Source organism: Macaca fascicularis, chromosome 15 (assembly GCF_037993035.2).
Source record: "Macaca fascicularis isolate 582-1 chromosome 15, T2T-MFA8v1.1".
NCBI lineage: Eukaryota > Metazoa > Chordata > Mammalia > Primates > Cercopithecidae > Macaca > Macaca fascicularis.
This window is the reverse complement of record NC_088389.1, coordinates 99,918,890-99,942,123: the sequence shown is the minus strand read 5'-3', so window position 1 is coordinate 99,942,123 and position 23,234 is coordinate 99,918,890. Positions and strand designations below refer to the sequence as shown.

At 43.2% G+C, this 23,234-nt stretch overlaps 1 protein-coding gene across 6 annotated transcripts in view; it reads right to left on the bottom strand.

The window, feature by feature from the left end:
- Positions 1 to 23,234, bottom strand: part of TJP2 (tight junction protein 2) — a 107,507-nt gene that overhangs the window by 52,466 nt on the left and 31,807 nt on the right. The gene's annotated exons all lie outside the window — the stretch shown is intronic.

Here is a 23,234-nt window from a genome sequence, read left to right as displayed (position 1 = left end):
AGCCTGGTCTTGGGGAGCCTCTGGCCAATTCTTGCTACCATGGTGTATGTTATATGCCAATGGGTTGAGTCAAATAGCTTGCAAATGGCAAATGTGCCATCTGATTTGAGGCTGAGATGTATATAAATCTGGACCATGAGATGGCCACCATCTAGGAAACAAGGCGAAGCAGAGCCAAGGAAGTGATTTTTAAAGTCACAAGATCTGGAGTGAGATCCTTGTCCTGTCACTTAGCTGTGGGGCACTGGATATACTATACCCTTCTTTATACAGTGGCGATAAAACCATCTACACCTCAGAAGGGCAATGTCAGCAAGAAACAAGGCAATCTCCACAAAGCACTCGTGCTGGTGCTGGACAGGCACTGGGAAATGTGTGTGTCCTTTCCTAAGGGTCTATGACAGTAAGTTCTCAGTTGAGTTCTTAGTAAGTGTTATGACAGTTAAATGAGATCAAAAGTGAATAAAAGTTTGTTTCAAATCCTACACTTTGCCAGGTACAGTTGCTCATGCCTGTAATCCTAGCACTCTGGGAGGTCGAGATGCGCAGATCGCCTGAGCCCAGAAGTTCGAGAGCAGCCTGGCCAACATGGTGAAACCCCATCTCTACTAAAAACAGAAAAATTAGCTGGGCATGGTGGTGCACACCTGCAGTCCCAGCTACTTGGGAGGCTGAGGTAGGAGGATCACCTGAGCCCAGGAGGCGGAGGTTGCAGTGACCTGAGATCGGGCTGCTGCATTCCAGCCTGGGCCACAGAACGAGACCCTGTCTCAAAAATATATATATATATCCAGGCTGGTGCAGTGGCTCATGCCTATAATCCCAGCATTCTGGGAGGCTGAGGTGGGAGGATCACCTGAGGTCAGGAATTCAAGACCAGTCTGGCCAACATGTTGAAACCTCGTCTCTACTAAAAATGCAAAAAAAAAAAAAAAAAAAAAAAAAATCCAGGCATATTGGCAGGTGCCTGTAATCCCAGCTACTCTGGAGACTGAGGCAGGAGAATCGCTTGAACCCTGCAGTGAGCCAAGATCCCACCACTGCACTCCAGCCTAGGTGACAAGAGCGAAACTCTGCCTCAAAAATAATAATAATAATAATAATAAATCCTACAAGCGAAGAGGGCAGTGGGTACAAAGGAGGACCTTGGAATCTAAGCAAGTGTCCAAACCTTAACCTAGGCTGTGCAGACATGTGCAGGCTCTGTACATACCAGCCAGGTTCAGCCTATGGACTGGCTCACTAGGCCCCACGTGCAGAGGAGCCTGACAACCCAGGCAATTCGGGGAGGGTTCAGGCCAGCTCACTCCTTCACTCTGACAGTCCTAAGGAAAACACCTGAGCTTACCCTGATGCAGAAATAAATACTTCTTTCCCTTAAGTTCACGCATATTACCCAGAAGTCAGAGATGTCCTAGAATTTAAGAATTCCAGATTCTTCTACAGTGATCTCCAGAGGTCATAGTTTCTAGCAACACTAAATCTTTTTTATTTTTAATTGTGCTGAAAAATATATAACCTAAAATTTATTATCTTAACCATTTCTAAGTACAGTTAGGTTTGAACAGCAAGGTTTGAACTGCCCTGGTTCACTTATCCATGGGTTTTTTTCAGTAAAAGCTATACAGAGTGTGCCTGCCTCCCCTGCCTCCCCTTCACCTCCTCCACCTCTTCCGCCAGGGCACAGCAGGACCAAACCCTCCTCTTCCTCAGCCTACTCAACATGGAGACAATCAGGATGAAGTCCTTTAGGATGATCCACTTCCACTTAGTGTAATAAATGTATTTTCCTTCCCTAGCTTACTTTATTGTGAGAAAACAGTATATAATACATATAGCATATAAAATGTGTTAATTGTTTATGTTATGGTAAGGTTTCTGGTAAACAGCAGGTTATTGGTTTAGTTTTTAGGGAGTCAAAAGTTATACATGGATTTTTGACTGTGTGAGGGTCGGCACTCCTAACCTCTCACTTTTCAAGGGTATACAGTGTAGCAGTTGCTAAGGTTTCAATTTATGTGTCTCACCAAAACTCACATGCTGGAACCTAAGACCCAATGCGATAGTGTTAAGGGGTGGGGCTTTTAGGAAGTGATTAAGAGGGCTCCAACCTCATGAATGGGATTCATGCTCTTACAAAAGGGCTAGAGGGACCTAGCTAGACCCCCTTGCTCTTCTACCTCTTCTGTCATGTGAGGATACAGCAACTGCCATCTTGGAAGCAGAGAGCTGCCCTCACCAGATGCCAAATCTGCTGTTGCCTTGATCTTATTAAACTTCCCAGCCAAAACTGTGGGCAAATAAATTTCTGGGTTTTTTTAAATTTCCCAGTTACAGGAGTAGGAATTGACTAGGACAGTAGTATATTCACACTTCAGAATATACTGAACTTAAGAACTCTTCATCTTGCAAAACCAAAACTCTTGCCTATCAAACAACTCCCCATTTCCCTCTCCCCACAGCTCCTGACAACCACCATTCTGTTTTGTGATTCTACAAATTTGACTACAACAGACACATCATATAAGTGGACTCACACAGGATTTGTCTTCCTGTGATTGGCTTACTTCACATGGCATAATGTCCTCAAGGTTCGTCTAGGCGCTGGTGTATGTCAGAAGTTCCTCCCTTTTTAAGGCTGAATAATATTCCATTGTATGTATATGACTTATTTTATTTATCCATTCATCTGTCAACAGACACTTGGGTTACTTTCACCTCTTGGCTATAGTGAAAAATGCTACCATGAATATGGGTATGCAAATATGCCATCACTAATTCTTTACTCATTCATTCAACAAATGCCGACCAAGTGCATTGTGCTCTGAGGGACAAATGAAGTGCAAAACAAAGCACTGCCCTCAGGAAGCTTTGCAGGAGCCAGCATCTGATCAAAGCAGGTTGGCCAGGGAGGGTTTCCATGAGCCAGGGACACCGACATGAGGTCTGAAGGAAAAGACAGGATTGGAGGGGTGGGGAGAAGGGTTTGTTCAGGGTCCAAAGAACAGCGCAGGGCAAAGACCTGACAAAGAAAAGGGGGAGGGGACAGTAGAAGATGGCCATCAGAACATAAGAACAATTGCAGCCTGCTCCAACCAGCACTTGTTCTACCACTGGCATCAGAAGGACATTTTGTGGTGGACAGCTGCCTCCACGAGCAGAGCTTATGGGTTGAAGGATGTGCCTTCTCAAAGATTCCTAGCTTCCATACTCATAGATCCAAGAGTAACCATGCACCTGGCCCTGTGGACGGAAAGACAAATCACCCCAAGTCCTGACGCTAAGGAAGTCACACAGCCCAGTGGGGAGGCGGGGTGTGTAAACAAGCAATTACAACTCAGTGCAAGTACAAGAGCGGACCAAGAGGCTCATTCATTCGACATATACTCCCTGAGTACTTACACCATGTCAGATGCTGCCAGAGGATATGTGCCAAAGTCCTTTCCTCACAGGGAGGGTTTTAACAGAGGAAGCAGACAAGAGTCAATATATATCATCACCTCAGGACAGACATGTCAAAACAGTTTAATAAGTGCCATGGGATGGGAGACTGGGAAGAATTAATCCTAGGAAAATCTGAACAGCTCTCCAGATTGCTGTGGGAACAGCAAATGCAAAGGCACTGGGGTGGGAAACAAGCTTAGTACATTTAAGAAAGAGAAAAGGCCACGTGGGCTGGAGCAGGGTGAGTGATGGGGTTATAGCAACTACATAAAATGTGAAGCGAGGCCAGCCCCCATGGTGGCTTAAGCCTGTAATCCCAGCACTTTAAGAGGCTGAAGTGGGAGCATCAGTTGAGCCCAGGAGTTCAGGACTGGGCTGGGCAACAAAGCAAGATCCTATCTCTACGAAAAGAAAAATGTTAAAATCTAGCCAGGTGCAGTAGCATTGTGCCTACAGTCCCAGCTGCTTAGGAGACTGAGGCAGGAGGATCACTTGAGCCCAGGAGTTGGAGGCTACAGTGAGCTATGATCATGCCACTGCACTCCAGCCTTGGCAATACAGTGAGATCCTGTCTCTAGAAAAAGAGTGTGAAGGCCGGGCGCGGTGGCTCAAGCCTGTAATCCCAGCACTTTGGGAGGCCGAGACGGGTGGATCACGAGGTCAGGAGATCGAGACCATCCTGGCTAACACAGTGAAACCCCGTCTCTACTACAAAATACAAAAAAACTAGCCGGGCGAGGTGGCGGGCGCCTGTAGTCCCAGCTACTCGGGAGGCTGAGGCAGGAGAATGGCATAAACCTGGGAGACAGAGCTTGCAGTGAGCTGAGATCCAGCCACTGTACTCCAGCCTGGGTGACAGAGCGAGACTCCGTCTCAAAAAAATAAAAAAATAAAAATAAAATAAAGAAAAAGAGTGTGAAAAACCACAAAACAGTGAAATCGATGGCACAGGCAGGTTGTCAACTGGAGATGAAAGGCCTGGGTGGAGGGAGGTATGTCCCAAGCACTGGGAGGCTCCCTCTCCCACAGCTCCACACTGAAGGATGACTTACTGGTCAGGTGTTCTGCATAGAGGAAATAGCACGTTCAGAGTCAGGAGGGGTGACCTGCAAGGTGTGTTCAAGACATTCCAAGTACTCAGTGCAGTCGGGCAGTAAACTGTTTGTTTAATAACACACACAGAATTTCACGTTCTCAGCAGGGACAGACATGTCAAAACAGTTTAATCTATGGCTTGGGAGCCTTAAAATGCATATTCACCCCAGAAATGGGAGACAAGGTGAGTGTGAAAACTGGAGAGGAAGGAAGTCATTAACATTTGGCAGGGCACCACACCAAGTACTAAATATACAACACTTCCCTGAACGCCCACAACCCTGTGAGTTAGCACCACCATCCCCATTTTACAAACAGGGAAGCTGAGGCCAGAGAGTGTACACAGCCCAGCACTGTCAGAGATGGGATCCGTGCTGCTGCCTGACTCCAGATCCTCATCTCCATGAAGAATGTGATGTGTGCTTTCCACATGCTGAGCCTTAATACATGTTACTGGATAGGTGGAAAGAAGGAAAGGAGGGAGAAAGGAAAGAAAGGAAGGAAAGACAAAGTAAGACAGAGGGAGCACTCACTGAAATCAGTCAGGTTCCAAGTAGGCTCCAAACAGTGGATCTGAAACTTCGGGAGGACACCACCCAATAAATGGGCCAATGGTTTTATGCATGATGTTTCCCTGTGGTGCGTGCGTGCCTGTGTGTATGTTTGAGACAGGATCTTGTTCTGTCGCCCAGGCTGGAGTGCAGTGCACAATCAGGGCTTACAGCAGCTTCAACCTCTTGGGCTCAAGCGGTCCTCCCACCTCAGCCCCGGAGTAGCTGGGACTTAAAGGCACATGCCACCACGCCTGGCTAATTTTTTTTTTTTTTTAATTTTAGTAGAGACAAGGTCTCACTACGTTGCCCAGGCTGATCTCGAACTCCTGAGACTCCTCCTGCCTTGCCTTTGCAAAATGTTGGGATTACAGATGTGAGCCACCACGTTCAGCCCCCTCTGGTATTATGTTGTGTCTGCGATGTCATTTTACAAACCAACTCAAATCCTTAGAAAGGGGCAGTGTAAAGAAACAGCTAGCTGGCCTAGGCTGGTAGGTAAACCTACCTCCAGACGAAAATAGGACTTTTATAGTTCCCCACCTGCCCCCAGGAAATTGGTCTTATTTTTAACTATTGTGAAGAATTTAGTCAAAATTCTGCTCACTGGACAAAACTCTGAAACAGCTGTCTAATAACAAAACAGGAAATGCTTTTTTCCCAGAGAAGGCAGAAAATGAGTTCAACTCTTGTTCTTCCAAAAACAAATAATTTTTAACATTATAAACCAAGTCCTTTTGGCTTCAGAAGGGCACTTACCTGTGGTCTATTCAAACTTAAACCCCTCCTGGTAGCAATAAACTAGTTGCCACCTAATCCAACGATCCCTTATATAGTGTTTGTTTTACAAATAAAACCCTTTCATCATTTATTCCACAAGTATTTCAGTTTCAGATGTGATTTCACCAGGTCCTTACCCACCCTTCACAACGCAATGAGTGCCAACAGTGGATGATTAAATATAGCGTATGCAATGCGCTCACAGCACACACTTCACAATGGACACAGCTTGGTGATGACCAAGTTTAAAGGCAAAAAGCTACATAAATAAGCTTAGAGAGGGGTTTGTGATAGGTCACCAGAATTAACACAACTAGATCCCAGACCTACTACTGAAGAGTACCAGATTTACTGAGTTGTGTTTTTTAACCACATTGTCCTTTATTTACCTAAGGTAAACTTTTTAGCGTGCATTTAAATAAATAATAAAGAATTGGGACAGGTGGCCAGGCATGGTGGCTCATGCCTGTAATCCCAGCACTTTGGGAGGCCGAGGCGGGCGTATCATCTGAGGTCAGGAGATCAAGACCAGCCTGGCCAACATGGTGAAACCCCATCTCTACTGAAAATACAAAAATTCGCTGGGTGTAGTGGCACGTGCCTGTAGTCCCAGCTACTCGGGAGGCTGAGGCAAGAGAATGGCTTGAACCTGGAATGCAGAGGCTCCAGTGAGCTGAGACCGTGCCACTGCACTCCAGCCTGGGTGACAGAGCGAAACTCAGTCTCAAAAAAAAAAGAATTGGGAAAGGATGACAGGGTGCCTGAGGCAACCTGTAGCTTTCAAAGCAGTTGTGTTGAAATGCAAACAGCAATAAACTTAAACTCCAAAAACAGACCTCCATCCAAGACTGCGCCTCAATTCACCCATGAGTTTAGGCACTCACTGAAATTCACTGCCACTTCATCAAATAATCGCATCATCACCCATTTCACAGGGTGAAACCAGGCAAACCCCATGAAAGCACTCTGTAACATCCAGGCTGGTAAACCTTCCAGTGGGAGGTAGACAATGGTGTCCACATAACACAGTGGCAGGAGCTCTGGAGGCCGTCACACACACCTGGGTCTAAGCTCAGTCCCCTACACACTCTCCAAGCTCTGTGATCTGGAACAGTTCACTTGGTAAGGCTCAGTTGCCTCATCCGCAAAATGAGGTCAAGATCCCTACCCTATTCGAATTATGAGGATTGAATAAAGTAATGCTTCTGAAGAGCATTGCTCAGTACTCATCACAGGATAAGCACTCTTGATGAGGGTTTTCCATCATTAATACTGTAGCAGCAAAAAAGCTGACCGCTCCCAAGTAAGAAAAGTCTGTTTTCTTCCTCTCAGAAGAGCATTATGAACACATGGTAGAAAAAAAGAAAAACAAAACCAACAAGTACATCACAGAACCCAAGAAAATTGAAAGTACATGTGTACACAACAACTTGTAGACAAATGTTCATAATGGTATTATTTAAAATAGCAAACAAGTGGAAACAGCCCAAATGTCCATCAACTGATGACTGGATAAATGAAATGTGGTACATCCATACAATGAACTGTTACTCAACAATAAGGTGGACCAAAGTATCTACACATGCTACAAAATGGATGATCCTTAAAAATAATATAAGCAAGGCCAGGCATGGTGGCTCATGACTGTAATCCCAGTACTGTGAGAGGTCAAGGCAGGTGGATCACTTGAGATCAGGAATTCAAGACCAGCCTGGCCAACATGGTAAAACCCCATCTCTACTAAAAATATAAAAGATTAACCAGGTGTGGTGGCGCCTGTAATCCCAGCTACTGGGGAGGCTGAAGCAGGAAAATCACTTGAACTGGGGGGGCGGAGGTTGCAGTGAACCCAGATTGCACCACTGCACTCTAGCCTGGGGGAGAGAGTGAGACTCTGTCTTCAGAAAACATTGTGTGTGTGTGTGTGTGTGTGTGTGTGTGTGTATAATAAGCAAAAGAAGTCAGACATAAAATGACAAATATTGTATGATGCCATTTATGTAAAATGTCAAGGAGGGGCAAATCCACAGAGGCTGAAAGATTATTGGCTCCCTAAGACTATGGGGGAAATAAGGAGTGACTGCTAATGGGTATGCGGTTTCCTTTTGGGGTGAAGAAAGTGTTCTAAAATGAATTGTGGTGATGGTTGCACAACTCTGTGAATATACAGTACTAAAAAACACTGGTTGCATACTTTTATTGTATGGTATATGAATTATATCTCAATAAAGCTGTTTTAAAAAAAAGCGCATCGTAGAGTCTGCAGTCATAAAGTGTGGATTCAAATTCATGCTCCACCCTTTACCCAGGGCAAGTTACTTAATTTCTCCTTGCCTCAGTTTCCTCCATCTGTAAAGCAGAGGCAGTAGCAGTAACAAGACCCACCTCTCTAAGGTTGTTGTGAGAATTTAATCAGACAATGCATGTACAGAAATCAAGATAATGCCTGGCACATAGTACATGCTCAATTTTAGCTACTATCAATATCATTATTAATAGACTCATTTAACAGAAAGCACACTGAAGTCAGAAGTAAAGTAAGTTGGTTGAGCTCAAACAAGTAAAAAGTGGCAGAGGCCAGACTCTTAACTCAGGCTGGTGTGGCTAGAAAGCTTATATCCTTTCCACTGAAGAACCTTGCCTGTCCGCTATACACCTATTGTGCCTTCCAAAACCTACTAGTGACTATCACTGGTCTTCAAATCAGAAGAAATCCCAGCTGGGCTCAGTGGCTCATGTCTGTAATCCCAGCACATTGGGAGGCCATGAAGAGAGCACTGCCTGAGCCCAGGAGTTTGAGACTGCAGTAAGCTACAATGGCACCACTGCACTCTAGCCTGGGTGACAGAGTGAGACCCTGTCTCTTAAAAAACAAACAAACACACAAACAAAAACATGATTGTTGGTGCTTGGGCACCAGACCAATCATGGATTCAATCACTCTGACAACTCAGAACATCTTTGCAAGCATGATAGCTATTTCCATGCCACTGGCCTGGGTCCAGTCCACACAGCTAAGTGACTCTTCTGTAGTGAGTTGGTAACAAGAGGGTGCAGGAAGCGAGTCAGGTCAGATTCTATTTCTGGCTCTTTGGTCAGCTTTGGTATATATGTACAAGTTCCCTAATGCTTGTGCCTTTGTGAACACCATGGAAAAGGGGGGCCTGAAACACATCATCACTGACTGGACATTAACAATATGCCAGACACCGTGCTAAGTACTTTATGGCTATTGCCTGTTAATCCTCCAAAAACCCTACTCCTGCTTTTTTCACATACAAAAATAGAAGGCGTGAGATCTCAAGGAACTTGCCCATGGCAATGCCCCACCACTAAGAGGTGTCTGGTCACAATTTGAATGCAAATTTGCGTGAGTCCAATTTTCATAAGATATGAGGCAAAAAAAAAAAAAAAAAAAAAATCAGCAGATAATTACATTTAAGACCTCTATGTTCCTAGTTCTGACACACTAAGCTATAAACAGACCATTCTTATTTGTAATTACAAAGAAGCCATTAATAAGCCAAAAGGAAGGTGCTAATTTGGCAACACAGGCACAGCCCTGTCTACCCTATGATTTTAAACCTGACTAAGCTCATATAACACTGAAACATAGCTTCACTTTAAAAAAACAAACATATATACAAACCACCACCCCCATAATAGGCACCAAGATAAAGATAATTATAAACGGCTTTGTCAAAAGGTAGGTTGAAAAACCAATTATTAGAGCTGCTCAGCTAAATGCAATCAAGGTTGGCCCCATAGGAAACACATAAGGTCAACTGTTCCCTCCCTGACCTTGGGCACCATCAGAGGATGGTTCCCAAAGAAAAGAGGGACACATTAGTGCCACATAGCAATGAGCCTGGTTAATCCCATAAAGCCAGTGAGCCTACATACAGAGTCCTGAGCTTCAAACACATGCCTTTCCTATTAGAATTGGAGAATAAATGCAAGAAGCCCACCCTTTGGGTATTAGGTAGCCAACCCCTGGGAGCCTGTTAAAAATACAGAATCTCAAGCCCTAACTTGGACCTACTGATAAAAACATGCATTCTAACTAGAGCCCCTATGTGATTCATATGCACATTAAAGCTTGAGAAGCACCTCTCATCAGGGAGGTGACGGGGAAAAAAAATTGTTTGAGAAGCACCTGTCTAGCAATACTCTCCAACAGAAGTTTCTGCCCATGGTGACAATGTTCTATAGCTGTGCAGTCCAACACAGTAACCACTAGCCACATGTGGCTACTGAACATGTGAAATGTGGCTACTGCAACTGAAGAATGCAATGTTTAATTTTAGTTAATTTAAATTTGGAAATAGCCACATTTACCATATAATTAACCATATCCCTAGCAGTCATTTAAGCCATTTCCGATGTTTTGTTAGTGTAACTAATGCTATGGCAGACACTGTGTGCGTACAGCTCCCGCTCCATATTTTGTAGTTAATTATGGATCAAAGGGCACTTTTAAGCCTCTTCATGTGTAATGACCTATAACTTTTAGCAATTTACAGCGCTGCAACCATTAGCAGAATGCCAGATTTTAAGGAAAAAATAGCACTTATTCTCAAAAACAGTGAAATTCATTTTTACACTTTAAGAATCCTTTTGGTAATCTCTAAAATTTTTCCTGGGAGGGAAAAATAAGAAGGCTGAGGGAGCGCAGAGGAAGACTGAATTCCTTACAGAGGCACATGACAAAACTTAGCAAACTGATACTCCGAAAATACTGATTTCACCAGCTGTCAGTAAGAGACACAATAATTTTATTTTCAACTGTTAATCTATGGACAAGACTAAAAATCTTACAATTTATGGTTTCAACTGCATAAGTATGTTACATATTTAAAATATCATAAACGTGATAACTGAATGCGTTCTTGCATGGTATACTTAGCACAATGACCGGTGCCCACAGCACCTGATGGAAATCAACAGAGAAAAACAAACAATTGCTCCGTCATACAGGAACATACTCCATCCAGGCAGGGGCAGCAAAGACAAGGGACAGGGAGGGGAAAGGTGAGGTTTCCTGTATCAAACGTGGAGCCAAAGCCAAGCTACTAAAAATAATGAAAATGCAAATCAACAAGCCTTCCTAATTCTTTTGACTTAATAATAAAACAGAGCAGATGAAATTGAAGCAAGTTATAAAAAAAAAAAATTAAAAAAAAGTTCGGGTGTTTGAAATAGCCTTGTTTCTAAACTTAGAAGAAGACCTCATTCTTCTATCCTGTATGCCATTATCATATAAACTGAATGAAGCTCACAGTTTGCATCATTATCCCATTGGTGACATGGGAAACTTCAAATACAGGCTGACTTTTTTTTTTTTTTGAGACAGAGTCTTGCTTAGTCGCCCAGGCTGGAGTGCAGTGGCGCCATCTCGGCTCACTGCAAGCTCCGCCTCCCGGGTTCACGCCATTCTCCTGCCTCAGCCTCCCGAGTAGCTGGGACTACAGGCGCCCGCCGCCTCGCCCGGCTAATTTTTTGCATTTTTAGTAGAGACGGGGTTTCACAGTGTTAGCCAGGATGGTCTCGATCTCCTGACCTTGTGATCCGCCCACCTCGGCCTCCCAAAGTGCTGGGATTACAGGCGTGAGCCACCGCGCCCGGCCCAGGCTGACATTTTTTAAAATTCTGAATTAAACACTATTAAGCTCCTCTCAAAAAGTCCCTACTTGCCTGGTAACAAAAATTGCAGGCAGAAATTATATGTGATTTAAAAGCATAAAAAGGCACCCAGTTTTCCTTTTTGTAGAATTTGTAGTTATAGGAAATCATGAAAGGCCACTGCCTGGTAACAGATGTATTATCCACTAGGTGGTGCAGTGATGCAGAAAGAAAAAGGGAGAGAATGCCGGTTCCCCACAAATTGAAAATTTCAAAACATAATTCAGAGGAAATTAGAAATAGACTTTAAAAATTACAATAAAAGCCAAGTGTGGTGGCTCATGCCTGTAATCTCAGCACTTTGGGAGGCTGAAGTGGGTGAATCGTCTGAGTTCAAGAGTTCAAGACCAGCTTGGGCAACATGGTGAAATCCTGTCTCTACTAAAAATACAAAAATTAGCCAGGCATACTGGCGCACGCCTATAGTGCCAGCTACTCAGGACATTGAGGTGGGAGGACAGCTTGAGCCCAGGAGACTCAAGTGAGCTGAGACTGTGCTACTGCACACTAGCCTGGGTGACAGAGTGAAACCACATCTCAAAAAAAAAAAAAAAAAAAAAAGTGAGAGAGAAGAAAGAAAGGGAGACCCTGGCACTGATCACACCTGCAGTGATGGCTTCCTCGGAGCCAATGAGGCCAAGGGAACCATCCAAGGACTTAGCACCAATCAAGATCCCCTTGTCACTGTGAGGAATGAATAAAGCAACCTATAATGTCTACACCAGGTCCCAAAGCCACTACCGCAGCACATTACTGAGGAGTAGGTAAGAAACTGGCATTAGGGTATGCAAAAGAAATGTTTACTAAACATTCTGAGAAATGGATGTACACACCAGAATAAGAACATACTGAGGGAAGAACTGCACTATCAAGAAATGTTTATCCCAAGGAGAGCAACAAACCACCACCAAAAACTGTCTATGGAAAGAAAATCCAAGCAAGAACTTCTACTGCATTTGCCAAGATGAATTAGGCTTTTGCTTCCTGTTGGGGCCTGGAGACCAAGAGACAGACAACGTCACACACACCAAACTTTCTCCGACTGCTCCAGTTTATAAGTAGTTCAAGTTCCTGGTATGCACTAGCCAGCTGTATGATCTCCAGGTTCTCTGAGCATCCGGTGAATAACACTCATCTCACAGGGTTCTTGGTGAGGATCAAAGTGAGAATTTTATAAGAAAGTTTATTTTTTTTTTATTTTTTTATATAAGTTCTTGCTATGTTGCCCAGGCTGGTCTCGAACTTCTGGGCTTGAGCAATCCTCCAGCCTCAGTCTCCCAAGCAGCTGGAATTATAGGCATATGCCACCATGCCCAGCTTTATGTAGCGGTTGCTATAAACTGTAAAGTACCACTCAAATGAGGGGTGTTTCTAATATTAACAATAAGCCCCACTCTAGCAAGGGCAATCAACAGTGGTATAAGCTTAATATAAGATTTAAAACATACGGCTGGGCGTGGTGGCTCACGCCTCTAATCCCAGCACTTTGGGAGACAGAGGGGGGCGGATCACCTGAGGTTAGCAGTTCAACACCAGCCTGGCCAACATGGCAAATCCCTGTCTCTACTAAAAATACAAAAATTAGCCGGGCACGGTGGCATGTGCCTATAATCCCAGGTAGTCGGGAGACTGAGGCAGGAAAATCACTTCAACCTGGGAGGTGGAGGTTGCAGTGAGCTGAGATCATACCACTACTGCACTCCAGCCTAGGCAACAGAGTGAGACTCTGTCTTAAAAAAAAAAAAAAAAAACAATTAAAAAATGAACTGCATTCAGTCATTGAACATTTAGTCTCCATTGTACATCACACTTTGAAAACAAAGACCTGTCAACATAGGACACAGTCCCCACCCACAAAATGATGTTTGTTTTTAGGACACACAAAGGCCTGGAAACAGCTAATGGACCTGGAGTAACAGTGACTGATACATACATTCATTCGCTCAAAGCCTTTCTCAATCTTCTAAGCCAAAGGAACCTCACAAAATTTCTCCACTGCTTTTCACTTCTCCAAGCCTTTGAACACACACCAGCACTTCATTGTTACTCTGAAGTTTCCTCTGACAGGAAATAACGAACTGTTTGGAACTGAAATACTCAACAACTCAGAAACGCAACAGTCCATGTTGCAGAGTTGAAATCCTGCAATCCAGAGAAATAGGAACATCTGAAACATCAAAAACACAGACAGAAATGTTTGATGATAGAAAGACATTTCAGTTTTATGGCCTTTCTACATCCTAAAAACAAAATGTGCTTTTATTGGTCACCACCTAACACGGGGAAATCTGCATTTGCAACTTCTCAAGTGGCCCTTGTTATCAGTCCTACATCAGTCCAACCAGAAGCAAACCTGCCTGTCAGTGCTCAGATCCAACCCCTTTTCCTTTTCGCTTTTCCAAGCTATGAGTGACTGCAGCCGGGGGCGTCTCATGCAGCCAGCATCTTCCCACAAGTCAGCATCCTGATCTACTATTCCCAGATTGCAGAACTGGAGACAATCAAGCTAACACCCTGCTTCCGGGAGGTCTGAGGCAGGAGCCAGGAAACATTTTCTCAAAGGGCCTGACAATAAATAGTTTAGGCTTTCCATTACAAGAGGCAAAAATCAAGGAGATCATATAGATGTTTACATAACCCTTTAAAATGCAAGAACAGTTCTTAGCTAACAGGCAGAGAAAAAACAACCAACAGGCAGCTGCCTGTATGTAGCTTGCTAACCACCAGACTCAATTTATGCAAAAGTTAGTAACAGAAGACTGACGTGCAGGGGCCATGGACCTTACCTGCGAGGCGCCCACACGGGTGCTGGTACAGGCACACACACATCTCAACTCCTGGTTTCTTTTGCCTCATTTTTCACTTCTATCCTCAATAAACTTTAGGTCTGTCCTTAGCATCAAGCACACCATTTGGGGATAAACTTGTTTTAAGTGTTTTTATCGGGTTATTGATTTCCTTGTACTTATTTAATTAACAAGAGATAAGTTCTTAGTGAGTACATAATCCAAAAGTTAGGTCAGCTCAAAGTGAACTACGCTTGGTAGCAACTTCTCTGGTTACATTTTTACCTAAACTAAAATCTGAACTTGTTCACAGTTTCCAATCACATACTGCAGGGGAAGCTGACCTAAGGGTCAAAATCTTGCTTCAGATAATCTTCAAAGAAGATTAACTATGTTTATCAGTATTATCAACACATGTATTGGGCAAGACACTATGCAGAAAAATTATGTTGGACACAGAGAAGTAAAAACCTTGGCTCCTGATCTCAAGCTAGGATGCAGTTTATGTACCCTCAGAAAAAGACACTGAGGGAGGTGGCACCCACAAGTCAAGGCAAACTGCTATAGGAGAAATTTTTTAAAGAGAGGGGATAGGCAGTGGAAGTTTCCCTTGCCCACCATTAAGTCCAATTTAGAATCTGGTCAGAACCCTATATTCACCATTTGTCACAACTGAGTTAGAACCAAGAATCAACTTTCCTTTTTCTTTCTTTTTTTTTAAAAAAAAAAAAAAAAGGTCGAGTCTCCACTGTGGTGCCCAGGCTGGTATCAGAACTCACTGTAGCTTCCAACTCCTGGGCTCAAGCGATCCTCCTGCCTGCCTCAGTCTCCAAGTAGTTGGGACCACAGGCATATGCCACCACACTCAGCAAGAATCTCAGTGAATCTGAAAATGCTACTAACATTTTAAATAGTAATACAACCTTAGACTGCCCACAGAAACTCAACTAACCTATCAATTCTGGGTCCTGGGGAAAGACAGACAGTGAGGAAGAGAAATAAGCACCCTTCCTAGGGTTCAGTGGAGAAACAGGAAAGAAGCAAAGTTTGTATGTGGAGACTTCCTAGGTCTTTCTACACCTTGGGCTGGTTGCTCTGGTTATCAGTGTCCTCCTCCTCCACCCTGTCCCAAGGCCAACGTCTAGGCAATATCTGCTCCACCACCAGAAAGTTCTGGCTTCAAAATTCCCTATCTCCATCCCCAATCAAAATTCTCTCTTTAACAATGTGTATGGTGTCAGTTAGATAGTAGAAGAAAGCTGACTGGTCTACTCCACACTAAAGTGTGGCTGTCTGATAACCTAAAACCTCTTGGAGGTATTAGATGTTTTAGGAGAAGTACTTTGACCCCAAGGAAACTTGCAATGGAATTCCAATCCTCAAGGCAAACACAGCATATCTATGCTGTCCTTTCCAATTCTATAACCCTGGAGTTTGTAACCATATGTTTTTCCTGATATTAATAATAGTTTTTGAGGGAAGTGGTTGATGGAACAACACAGTCATTTCTAACTAGAGGCTATAGACCTGAAAGAATACTCTCACATGATAAGACATATTCTTAACATGTCTATAATAAAGTAGTGATTTTAGCTAGCTATATACATAATCGCTTAATACTTCCCTATAAGGCTGTGTCTTAGAGGGAATTGGAGTCTTTGAGATCTCATACAGTAATGAGCACAGAGAGGTCTCTGATGAATGAAGACATCTCTTGACAACATTGATATGTTACTGTTACTCAAGATTCTCTGGGGATACAAATATTTCTATGCACTTTCAGCAATGATGTTTAAACTCCTAATAATCAACACAGGGCCTAAGCTTCTCCTATTTTCTTGCCACTGTGATTCTAAAAAGCAGAGACAGGTGGAGTTGACAGAATCTACAGGTTTCAAATTAGTCAAATGGACCTTGGCTCAAATCCCCTCCCTGTCACACAAGCCATGTGACACTGGGCAATTTACTTAATGTTTCTGAGCCTCTGTTTTCCACCTACAAAATAGGGTTAACATTTACCCCTCGTTGATTGGGAAAAGTCAGTGAGATCTACACCAAGGGCCTAACACTACATCAGCCCTGTGATCTCCTTCCCCAGCTTTGCTAGAGAAAAGCTAACCAAACGTGGTCTTACAGCAAAACAAACCACACCTTCCTTTGTCTCCTGGGCTCCGCCATGGTTAGGCATTTCACAGATCAGAAGTTCCACTTAACACACGGGAACTGAGCTGGAGTGAGCCAGCCCCCAACACACCCCATAATATTTGTAGAACTCAAGAACACATTCTCAGAGCAGTTTTATAAGCTCCATTAATGCATATTTTGGACTTGTTGGTCCAACAATACAGTCACAGGTTCAAAAGATCTCCATATTTCCTGCAAAGTGCTTTTTAAAGGAGGCAAGGAATACTCTAAGAAAGGGAAGAGAATACAAACCCAGTGTGATAAACGTGTGCTTATTGCACTCCAGGCTTTTGAGACTCACCTTCTCCCTTCTCTTCCTTTCACCTTCCCCTATTTACTGAGCAACTACTCTACACCATCCCTACTTAGGAATGCAAAGAACCAGCCCTGCCCTCGAGCTCACAATCAATACTCCCTAACGTTAAAACTGACCACCCATCCAACAAGAGGTGGAATCCAGGCCAGTGGGTTTAGACCCTCACTGAAAACACACCGATCTTCTGAAAGGATAAACACATGCACTGAAGCCTATATCTAACTGAGGACATTTTTTACAGTTCACTGTTTCCAAGCATTCCTTTTGATTACGCTCATCTCAATCAAAAAGCTTATGTTGCTTATGTTGCTGAAAGATAAAGGACTATCCATGTAGCAGACTACACTAACATAGCCAGTATATCTCAAATTGGAACAGACGAAAAAGATAGAGAAACAGAAATGACAGCATCCCCAGTTTCTACAACACTTAAACATAAAGCCAGCCAAGTAAGTCTGGTAACCGTCTGGAGTGGTATGTTACAGCTGTTGTTTTAGGACAGTTCATTGCTGTGATATAATCCAATCAGGTCAACATTTATATTTAATCATCCAATCACACTCAAAGACAATTCAGAACAACAATGCAATTGTTACTTGGAGCTTACTACTAAGCCAAATGAGATGTTTTTCCCCCACATAGACATGTGTATGTTCCTTCTGTTCTATCAATAGGCGAGAGCAGGCCATGCATGCTGACTGCAAATATTCTTTCTGTGGTAATAAAAAGGAGCAAAAACATTGCCAATTTATGTTTCCTGGAAAAGTGCATCACAAACATGATACTTAGAAGTTCGGCAATGCCTGAACTAATTTTATTTTTAGCCCAGTCCTGTTTCCCCACATTTCTCAACAGAAACGCCCACAGAGAAACTTATCTTTAAAAAGCAGGTGACTAACAAATTCCTGATTGTGGGGAGGCTCCAGGGACTAAGGAGGAAACTGATGGAATTTCAGTTGCCTCTCTTAACTTTCCCTAACTTTTGTGGAATATTAGTTCATTTGACAATTCACTTCTAAAGAATACTGTCAAATAAAAATAAAGGCTGTACTTTCTAAAAATATACAAAGCAACACCACGGGTCCCTTCCTCCAGCTGTAACACTACTAGCTGAAATACTGATAGATATTTAGGTCAAAAATATGTATGTCGATTTAAAACCAAGCATTTTTGCCAAAAGAAGTGAATTAGGTCAATGCCCATAAGAAGCTCCCCTCTGGCTCTATTTTCCAGTCTCCAAACAGTGAAGCCCTTTGTGCATTGTATATCAGCCACTGTAAACTGTTTGGACATCCATTGTTAGCCCTGGCCGACTAAAAGTCTGGAGAAAAAGAGATAAAACCAAATTCTGTCAATGTATTTCTAGCACATTCATTTACTAAGCAAGCTTTACAAACAGCCAGCTCACTTGAACTGCTAAACTAGTGGCTGAAATAGTCACTGGTTATACTTATCTTTCCACTTAGAATATTTGCTTTCCTTATCATTTCAAATTTCTCTGCAAGGAGCCTTCAGAAGTAGTACTACAGAAGCCGAAAATGTTAATCAATACATCTTGACCACTCCGTTTCTAGCAAATTACCTTAGGGCAGTAATAGTAGGGTCCCTGGAAAGTAAAACAGGTCTGGGTTATAGGAAAAATTATGTGAAGGAGGGAATAATTCACATTCTAAAGTTCAGAAAAACTCAGTTTTTTCCATGTGTGACATCATTACAGAGAGGTTGTTGCCAATATTGATTCAAGATTTTTAAATGTCTTAAAAGCACTACATTATAGCTCATGTTTCCTAAAATAAGCTCATAACAGGACAGACACTTCTGCCAACTGTTTTGGTAGACTACAGTGTTCCCTCCACAAGAGATTTGGGGTACAAAATATGATAAAAATCTTCCATCTCATTTATCAAAAGACAAAGGAAGTTAAGACAGGGAAAAAAGTAACCCCATCTATCAGCCAGATTTATATATTACCTTTTATTAGTAATAAATTGGAATGACTTTGAAAAGAAAACACTCATTAGGTTCCATAAAATTACACATCAAAACAGCAGCTCTTAGAATTAAGTCACCTTTCAGCTCTACATTAACTTACAGGCTTGAAAACTAATTTCTCAAGCTTATTCCTTTAGGAAAGTACCTAGAATCACAGAGCAACAGATGCAGAATCTGAGAGGCCCTTCCAGAAAAACACCACCTTATGTGGCAGGGAGCTCTTACAGTGGCATCCATATGACTAGAAAGTGAAAAGAATGAACATGAGTTATAAAAATCAGTCTGGGCCGGGCACGGTGGCTCACGCCTATAATCCCAGCACTTTGGGAGGCCAAGGTGGGCAGATCACCTGAGGTCAGGAGTTTGAGACCAGCCTGGCCAACATGGTGAAACCCTGCCTCTACTAAAAATACAAAAATTAGCCAGGCATGGTGGCACACGCCTGTAATCCCAGCTACTCAGGAGGCTGAGGCAGGAGAATTGCCTGAACCCAGGAGGCAGAGGTTGTAGTGAGCTGAGATTGTGCCACTGCACTCCAGCCTGGGCGACAGAGCAAGACTCTGTCTCAAAAAAAAAAAAAAGAAAGAAAGAAAGAAATCAGTCTGGTGGCCACAAGCATGGTGACTCACGCCTATAACCCCAGCATTTCAGGAGGCCAAAGTAGGAGGATCGTTTGAGCCCAGGAGTTCAAGACCCACCTGGACAAAATGGACAGACCTCATCTCTACAAAAGATTTAAAAATTAGCCAGGTGTGGTGGTGCATGGCTGTGGTTCCAGCTAATCAGGAGGCTGAGGTAAGAGGATCACTTGAGCCGGGGAAGTCTAGGCTGCAGTGAGCCGTGATGGCACCACTGCACTCCAGTCTGGGTGACAGAGCAAGCTCGTCTCAAAAAAAAAAAAAAAAAAAAAAAAAAAAAACCACTAAAAAGAGAGAAAGAAATCAGTCTGAACTGCAGCAGCAGTTCTTGAGGAATAATGATGAAAATAATAAATTATAACCACTGCCATTTACTGAGCACCTCAAAGCAACCCCAGATGGCATCTATGCCACTTCTTCTTTGCTGGCACTGAGTTTCTGTTTCTACCAGAGACCCCTCAAACTCTCTTGCCAACAGAGTTCTACCAGCGAGGTACACATGTTTAAGATCTGGACGGATGAAGGAAAGCAGAAGCCGTTTGTTTTTCTTCTTCCTACAGACAGCAGCAGTAGCAGGCAAAAGTTGGAATCCTCAGACATGAGCTTTCCAGCATGTCCAGGTTCCCCGCCCTTTCACCACCCTCAAGGCTGGAGAGGCTGAGAAGGTGGAAGGTCAAGACCTTCTGGGTCTGCTCTGGGTGGCAGCAGCTTTCTTTTCTTTTCTTTTCTTTTTTTTTTTTTTTGAGACAGAGTCTCGCTCTGCCGCCCAGGCTGGAGTGCAGTGGCCGGATCTCAGCTCACTACAAGCTCCGCCTCCCGGGTTCACGGTTCACGCCATTCTCCTGCCTCAGCCTCCCGCGTAGCTGGGACTACAGGCGCCCGCCACCTCGCCCGGCTAGTTTTTTGGGGTTTTTTTGTATTTTTTAGTAGAGACGGGGTTTCACCGTGTCAGCCAGGATGGTCTTGATCTCCTGACCTCGTGATCCGCCCGTCTCGGCCTCCCAAAGTGCTGGGATTACAGGCTTGAGCCACCACGCCCGGCCGGGTGGCAGCAGCTTTCTAACTTTCTTTGCGGCAAATTAGAAAGCCAGCAGTGGGCTTCCATTTTTTGTGCATCTCGCCTTTTCTTTGTTCTGAAGGCAACTAATACTTTGTATGGAATCCCCTTCTCCTTGAAATAGCTAGAATGACATGTTTTCTTGACTGAACCATGACTGATAGGGTGGGCCCATTTTACAGCTGAGAAAACCAAACATGAGAAAAAGGTAAATTGCTCAAGGTCAAGCAAGCAAGTGGCAGGACAAAAGAATTCACACCCAGGTCTATTTAACTTCAGAGGTTAAAGAATCAAAGTTAAGCATCCGTAACCTGGCTGGGCATGGTGGCTCACACTTGTAATCCCAGCATTTTGGGAGGCCAAGGTGTGCAGACTGCTTGAACTCAGGAGTTGAAGAGAAACCTGTCTCCACTAAAAATACAAAAATTAGCTAGGTGTAGTGGCAGATACCTGTAATCTCAGCTACTTGGGAAGCTGAGGCAGAAGAATCACTTGAATCTGGGAGGCACAGGTCGCAGTGAGCTGAGATCACGCCACTGCACTCCAGTTTGGGTGACAGACTGTCTCAAAAAAATATTTTTTTAATTTAAAAAAGTTTTTTAAAAAATCCCTAACCTATGGTCCTAGGAATTCACGCAAGAGAAATGAGTGCACATGTCCACAAGGCAACGTGTAGGTGCTTTTCAAGGCAGCTTTATTCATAAGAGCAAAAACACTGAAAATAACCCAAATACCTATCAATAGAAGAGATAAGCCAAATGTGACAGATGCATATAAATGGAATACTACTCAGTGGCAAAAAAGAACTACTGAATCTCACGCAACAAATATGGATGAATTTCACAGAGGTTCGGCTGAGTGAAAGATGACAGACACAAAATGTTCATTTTCTTTATATATTGGTCCTCTCTCAAGTTCAAGCAAAAGTATTCCATGGTGAGAGAACTCAGAAGAGAAGTTCCCTTGTAGGTAGGTGTGGTAATCATTGGAAAAGTGGCAAGAGAGAACTTTCTAGAGTGATGGAAAATTCTAGTTTTTAATCTAGGTGGTAATCACGCAGGTGAACACATTCATGTAAAAATTCATCCACCTCTGGAACTAGAGAGTGATGATGGTGTTTACAAAATACTGAGTGTATTAAATGCCATTGAATGTTATACTTTCAAATGGTTAAAATGCTACACTTAGTGTTATGTGTACTTCACCACAATAAATAAAATTCATTGGCCAGGAGTGGTGGCTCACACCTGTAATTCCAGCACTTCGGAGGCTGAGGCGGGTAGATCACCCAAGATCAGGAGTTCGACACCAGCCTGACCAACACGGAGAAACTCTGTCTCTCCTAAAAAAAAGAGATACAAAATTAGCCAGGCATGGTGGCACACGCCTGTAGTCCCAGCTACTCGGGAGGCTGAGGCAGGAGAATCGCTTGAACCCAGAGGGCGCAGATTGCGGTGAGCCGAGATGGCGCCATTGCACTTCAGCCTGGGCAAAAAGAGTGAAACCCCACCTCAAAAAAAAAAAATTTATCAAGCACTCTACTTGAGATTTGTGTGTGTGTGTGTGTGTGTATACACACACATATAACATATATAACTTCAATGAAATTGATAACACAGAAAAACCTTCATTATCAATAAGCAGACTTGTAACAGAGGACATGCCACTGCTTCCACAGGAAAATTTTCTTCGTGGAAACATCAGGCAAACTTTTTTAGCTCTACGTCTGGCAAATTGAGTCTACCTTTTTCTGCCTCTTCCTGATCCTTCACTTCCCAAAGTCATCTGCCAAACTGCACACTTAAATGGTATAAGTAGACTAAATATTTCTCCCAGACCTTTGATTAAAATTCAATTTAGGCTCAAAACAAACTTGGGGCCTCTTCCTTTCAATGTGTTGCAAACTTGGGGCCTCTTCATTTCAATGTGTTGCCACTTGCCTTTGTTTTTAGGCTTTAACAATAACACCAGAAGGAAACGCATAAATGTTTCCAGTTCCATTTCTGGAAAATTTCAGTGAGTGTCTAAGATGCCACAATCTCTCTCCCCTCTTAAAACTCACCCAGACACTAAACAGACCAATCCCAGGAAGGCAAAGTACTCTCTTTGCCTAAGGTGATGTTGAAAAACTCCAACATGCCTGAAGTTAAGCTGAAACTCAGATGACAGGAGTGATTTTACACTAGTGAACAATGTGGTTCTGCAGTAGTGACGAGTAGGCTCATCTTCAACACATTTGTGAAGAACAAATCAGACAGAGCTCCCAGCTGCAAGCCTGCTCCTCCTTCCAAGCGTATGTCATAGGCTATGTGGCCCTGGGGAGAAGTCCATGGGGGTGGAGAGGAAGAGGAAGAGGAAGAAGGATTCTCAAGAAGCTCTGCAAGATGGTTGCAGTTGCTGGTTTAGGCTGCAGAGTAAGGAAGAGAATCCAACACATGCTGTGCTGGTACATAATTTAAGCTGCAACTGAATAATAGATCTTTCCATCACTTCATGAGCAAAACAACCACCAGTCACTCTTGGGCTCTGTTTGTCTTTTTTAAAAATGCTTTTCAGAGAGAATCCACTAAAAAGAAAAAAGAAAAGGAGAGAAAAGAAAAAGAAAGAAAGCAAACATAATTTAAGGAGCACAAAAACATTTTAAGATGGTAAGAACAAATAGAAATCATTTAGAATGTTCTCTAGGTTTTCTACTCAAACTTCAAAACC